Genomic DNA, 6,577 nt, shown 5'->3' on the forward strand with positions numbered 1-6,577 from the left:
GCTCCTCAGGGCTCCCACTGCATCCCAGACCCTTTGAATTAGTGCTGCACAGGCACAGATGGAAAAGCAATCCCATCCCTGCAGTCTGAAAAGATGGAACAGCCAGACAGCACCACAGGGCCGGCCTCAGACTCCCCCAGACCAGGGCCCTTCCTGGAAACTGCCCCTTCCCCAGAGCCTCGGACAGCAGCTGGCCTGTCTCCGGCAGGATGCAGCCTCGCAGCATGGCTGCAGATTGGCTTACATGGCAGGTCTGGCAGGAATGTGCTCTCTATCCCGTCTTTGGTTCCCAGCAGCCTTTTCCCAGTGACCAGAGCATTCCCAAGCCATTCCCAGTATTCAGCTGCCTTGGCACGCCGTGAGTCCCTTTGTTCTGCAGCTGATCCCTGTGTCCGTAGATCTGAGCACGTCCAGCTCATTCCCCATTTATGACATCTGGCAGAAAGGTAAATTATGCTCCCACAAATCCTGCTTTGCTTTAGTGGGGAATCTATTAACCTTATTTGTTACAAACTTTGTGTGCAATCTGTGCCTTCTGGTGAGCTTTAATGAGAGTATAACCAGAAATCTCGTCAGCCTCTTTCAGGAAACATTTATAAACAGAGCAGAGCAGGCCCCAGTGAACCTGTGTCCTACCTGTGTACACACTGCCCACGCGCTGCTTGCACACGGGACTCATTAGCTGCCAACTGCTGTATTTTCAGTGCTAGTGGCAACACAGCTTTTACTTTCCACACTACAGAGACTGCTGGGATAATGGAGACCATAATTACATCCAGCCACTCGTTAGGGCTCAAATTACAAAACCGGATTTCTGTGCCAGACCTTCAGGAAGTAAGCCATGGAAGGAATCTCACAAATAACCTGCAATTACATTAATGCAGAGGGCAGGGCCTTCCCTTAAGAGCTCTCAGACTCACTGGAGTGACCCTGGCTGGCTGACAGAGCCAGACATGCAGTGGAGAGAAAGGTGATGCAGGAAGTGAATTAGACAGGCACAGCCCTGGTGCCTCTGTACCCAGGGCTGTTTAGGAATAGACATAAAGAAACAAAGCCTGTGGTGTGGGGCAGCCAGGCAGTGGGGTCTGTGTTGCTGTGGCTTATTCCTTTACCCTGTGGAATGGGCTGTGCTCACATAAGGCACACGCACATGATCACAGCTCCATTTGCAGTGTGAGTTTAACCGTGTCTCTTCACAGAGCGTTCTCCCAGCCCCGGAAAGCTGCGAGCAGACCAGCACTCACACCTGCACAGGAGTGTGGGGAACAGAGACCTGGGGGCAGCCAGACCTGGAGAGGGCATCACTGAAAGGCACAGCATGGCCAGCTCTGCTTAAAGCCTCCTCCCCGTGTGTCTGTGCACAGGGTGCCACCATGAACCGCTTCACGCTGGCCTCACTCTGCACACAGCGGGCAAGCACAGCCCCACATGCCCAGGGCACCACAGAAGGCAAGTTCCTGTGTTCCCCCCTCACTCTTATACATATTTACAATATTTTTACAACCCAAAAATAGGGGCTAGGAGAAGTTCACTTGTCCAACCTCCACCTTCAAAGGATGTCCATTTCTCTCAGATTCTTCACCTCCTCCATAGCCCTCTGCACATGTTCCCTGTAACAACAGGGCTGAACACAAGCTACCCAAATATTTTCAAGCTCAGTTCCACACCAGCTCAGGCCCACCTCGAGCTGTTTGATCTGTGAGCAAACACTCTTTATCTATAAGCAACCTGCTCTTTCCCAACTCCCTGCAGCAGGAATGCAGCCTCGGCTGTTTCCAGGCAGAAGCTGTCACACACAGCCCTGCAATTCCCCAACATGCTGACTTCTTCTGTCCTGATTATTTTATTGATCTTCTCTACAGAATGTAGGAAGTCTATCCCATTTGTTTTTCCTATTAAACTCAACCTGCTTTTCTATAAATTGAATTTATGGATGATTTATTGACATTTACACTGACACCCTTCATGCCGTTGATTTTCCCCCTGGACAATCATGATGGTCCAATGCCAAAATACAGATTAAAAAAAGAAGAAAAAACAACCAAAAATATTCTTTCCATTGTGAACACGTTCAGCAGTTTAATACTGCCTGCACCCCAGGTTAACAGCAACCACTGTAAAGTTCTGCCTTGGGTCATATATTAAAAAAAAAAAAAAGGTAAACATTTCATATTAACACAAAAGCATTTGGGTTTGGAACAATTCAGAACACTCTCTGCTGTCTTGTGATCTGTACACTCAGAGCTGGCCAGGACACAGCCCTTTTTCCGACTTGTTGTGTGACTGCTTTGCATTCCTCTGGTCTTACACCAGCTTCCCAATCCCAGCTGGGTTTGGCCAATGCCTGATGGCACCAGGAGAATCGAGCAGTCGGCTCCTCAGCACTTGCAGAGGCAGCATTTTTGCTTTGAAAGGCACAACTTGTTACCCACTGAGACATTCAGCTCTTCTGGCTCTGCTGTACTGAGCAGGAGCAGGGAATGATATGCATGACAGGAGGGAGGATAAGCAGTCCAAGAAAGGCTATTTTAAATCTGGCAGACAAGGCTTGTTGCAGTTCAAATTCCCCCAGAAGGCAAAAGTTAGGAAGCAGCAAAGTTAGGAAGCAGCAAAGTTAGGAAGACAGCCTTAGTGCTTCTGATCCTACCTCCCGTGCCTTGGCCACGAGGCCACATGGTCCCACTGGCTTTACTGGACCAGGCAAAACACTTTTAACCCTGGTTAAAGTCACAGACTTGGGGCTTTGCAGCACTGGAAATATACAGATATAATTAGATACAATTACATTAGAGGGAACAGCAGATCCTGTGCCTGCCGGCATTGAGCTGCTCCTCCCTGGCCCGGACACCCCTCTGCCAGCTGAGCTCACAGCAAACAGCCTGGAGAGGAACACACAAACCCAGCATGTTCCAGACAGGATGCTTTAAGGAAGAAGTGAAATAGCTGTGTGGTAGAGGCAGGGATATTGGAGGTTGTGCTGGCACACGTGAGGGTGGGAGTACATGAGCCCAGGCTAGGCTGACCTGCTTCCTCTGTAACACAGGGAACCTTCTCCCCTGCCCTTGTTTAGGACAGCTCAGAACTCTCAGTGTCACTTCAGCCATCTGAGATAAGACCTCTCATACCCTCAGAGGGTAAATTTAGCACAGATATTTCTGAAAGCAGCTCCCTTACAAGGCACTCATGGCTGTCTTACAGAGAAGGGATGGTTTGAATCTAAAAGGAATAACCCCAAACTTCTGTCTCCGTTATTTCAGTGCAGCGACTCATCATGGAAGCACTGAATTCCCCACATACACTGAGCCATCTGCTCTATTTATTATAAAAGATGTGCTCCAAAAATGATAAAATCCCCACGAGACCAAAAGAACGCAGAGAAAAATTCCCATAGTCTGATATTCCATCTGTGCAGCTTTTCCACTGCACACTCTTTTAGCAGACCTTTACAAATTAACCTCTTAAGTACCAGATGTACATCAATTTAGAATCACCTAAAATTTTTCACAAGAATCAACGGTAAATAAGTCACAAAGCAACAGAGAAAAGGGGAGAGAGAAATGACAGCCCAGAATTCCAGAAATGGAGGCAGCCTTATCTGGTGCCTGTGGGAAAATCACACAGTTGTGCTCCTGGCTGCTCCATGATGACCCTGAGAAAGTGGCCTCATCCCCCTGTTCCTCCTCCCAACTGCTGTTTGCCTTGTCTATTTAGACTGCAAACTCTCCAGGGCCACAGTGGTGCCAATACTGCTCGAAGCCACCAGGCAAACAACAACATGTATGTGAAATGAAGCAACAGCTGAAACGGTGCCAGGCCCAGCAGCACCTCATGGCAGGAACAACTGCAGCAAGGGGGGCAGCAGACACGCAGGGGCAAAGACTGCTGAGAGTTTTGAAAATGCATTTACAGACCACGAGCTGGCAAAGCCCCATACGCAAGGTCTCGCTCACTCTAACAGCTCCTTGCAGGGCTGGGCTGTTGCTTTATTGGTATGTCGAGCTTTTAACCCTTCAGCTTGGGGGGGCTGTCACTTGGACCTCCTTAGGATCATAGACTCACAGAATGTCCTGAATAGGAAGGAACCCACAAGGATCATTGAAGTCCAACTCCTGGCAGCACTTTCCTGTCTAACTCCCCTGCTGCTCACCATTCACTGCACTGTGAGCCCTTTTCCTCTTCAACCTTCTTTGCCCTCTCCTTCTTTCTTCCATTCTGCTTTCTCGTTTCACCTTCTCTTCTGCCTCCACAAACTGAGGCTGAACTTTCTCCATCCCCAGAAGGTTCTCAAAACAAACAGGAGCTTGTGAATTATTAACAGTGTAGACTAAAAATAGCATAATTTTTAATGGCGAGCACTATTGCACAGATGAGCTACCTTGGACTTAAGTGTGACTGGCCCTAACTGTTCCTAATTTGCCAGGAGTGCTGTACAGAATGACAACTCTGAGGAGGAGGAACATAACTTGTGGGCCTTGAGAAGACAAAGCAAAAGAAATGGGTAGAACTGAATTCACCGTGTCAGAATACAGGAATGTGAAATCAGCAGATCCCGGTGCTCCAGCAGCCCAGGGAAAAGCTCCATAGCCTGGATCCCAGAAGGTATTTCCAAGACAGGCAAGGAGGACAAAAGCCCTTTCACTTGTGAAAGCTTACTGCAGTGAGTAAAGACTTGATGGAGAAAGATGGCATCAAGTTTGTGAGCTTCCCAGCTGAGCAGCCCTGTGCAGGCTTGGCAGCTGCATCTGTAAAGGAAGATAATGGAAAACCCATAAATCAGCCTGAGTCACCCGCTGCAGGCCCTGGCAGCGTCTCACAGCCTGGAGTGTGACACCCTGGATCCCACAGCTACACCTCACCCGGGAAGAACTGAACAATCATCTGAAAAATCACCCCACACACGCCACTTGCAAGGAAAATAAACACAGCAAGTCCCGAGGAAAGGAAGTGTGGCTTCTTTATCTCCTCAAGTTTAAGCTGAATTTCAGGAAGATACATTTACTGAGCAGAGAGGATGAGTTGGCAGCTTGCACCCCTCCCACTCTGGCTTCAGACACAAGGACAACGGCCCTTGCAACCCAGCCTGAAAACAGAAGGCGCTACCAGTGTCCCCAGGACAGCCTGTGACACCAAACAATTTCTAACAAGCTTGCAAACCCCTGGGGTTTTCCATATCCCAGTTTGCCTTTGTGTCCATTACACACAAAACGTGGACTGGAAAGTTCAAAGACCAGCATTTGGACCAGCATTTGGACCCCAGTGTTGTAAAGGCTGGAAATCCTCACTGTTTGAAGGTGTGTGAAATTAGATTAAATTATATTCCTCTGTTGTACAAAGACCAGACTAAATGAGCTAATTATCTCCTCTGGCCTCAAATGTACTACGCTAATGAGCAGAAAGCTCACTGAGGAAGAAACTTCAACTGTTGGAGCAGTACTTACAGGAAGAGAGACATAAAGAAATAATAAATTGCAAAATACTTTTCTTCTTAAAAAAAACGTGAGAAAGGCAGCAGTGTGGTAACACCCCTGCAAAGCTGAGTAACCCCAAGCTGCAGTTTGCTGGCTGCAAGAGCCCCCAGGGTCAGCAAACAGAACCCAGCATGTGCTGGCTCTGAGCGAGGCTCAGACCCTCTGGAGAACCCTTACGTGAGTCAGCTCAGCTCTGGGCTGGCCTGACTCAAACATTCATAACCCATGAGCAACTCCAAGCAGCATTTCACAATATTCACTGGCTACAAGTCTGCCTTGTTCCAAGGAGGTGTCCAGGGATTGGCTGCAGAGAGCTGCTCGGGGCTCTTCCCTCTGCTGGCAGTGGGGGATGGACAGGGCAGGAACAGGATTATGCTGTATCAAACAAATGCTACGATGTGCTAGGGGCATTTATACAAACCAGTGCTAATCCGTGCTAGCGTTCACATCACCAAGAAAGTCCCAAACTTCTCCCTGCTCCTTTCTTTGACATTGTGTCACTGAATGGTTTAAAAAATGCTTCACTGGCCTTGCTCACCCTGGGGTAATTCCTGGCTGTTGCTACAGCTGAGTAGCTGATCCCATGGCTATTGCAGTGCGTCTGCCAGTGAGGCCACTGCTTTGGAATGAAATCACAGTTATTATCTGCAGTTAATTATCCTGCTGGGCCCTTCTCTGAAGTCCATAGAGAGAACGAGGAAGAGTGACTTCGTCTAGAAGAGGGGCAGAACTTAGATACGCAAAAGGAGAAAAGAGGATATGGAACAAGAGAGGAGTGCATAGAGATGTTAATACAAAGTCACAGAGAACGAGGCGCTCTCAGGGCCTCTTTCTCCAGCTTGTTTGTGAACAACCTCATCAACAGCAAAATTTTATTATAAACCAGATCCTGCTGCGTTTAAATGCTGAACTATACACGGTCAGAAAGAAACCCTAAAGAGCAGGAGACTCCTCCAGCCCCTGAACCAGGGAGGCACACGGCGGGAGGACGGGGCTGACGGGGGTCAGGGCAGGGGCAGCGGACGGGGGGCAGGAGCGTGAACGGCTGGGGGCGGGCAGGACCGGGCAGGGCAGAGCAGGGCAGGGCAGGGCAGAGCAGAGCAGAGCAG

This window comes from Corvus kubaryi, unplaced genomic scaffold (genome assembly GCF_017639235.1).
Source record: "Corvus kubaryi isolate FWS band 111438036 unplaced genomic scaffold, C.kubaryi_AGA036_p1.0 45528, whole genome shotgun sequence".
Classification (NCBI taxonomy): Eukaryota; Metazoa; Chordata; class Aves; order Passeriformes; family Corvidae; genus Corvus; species Corvus kubaryi.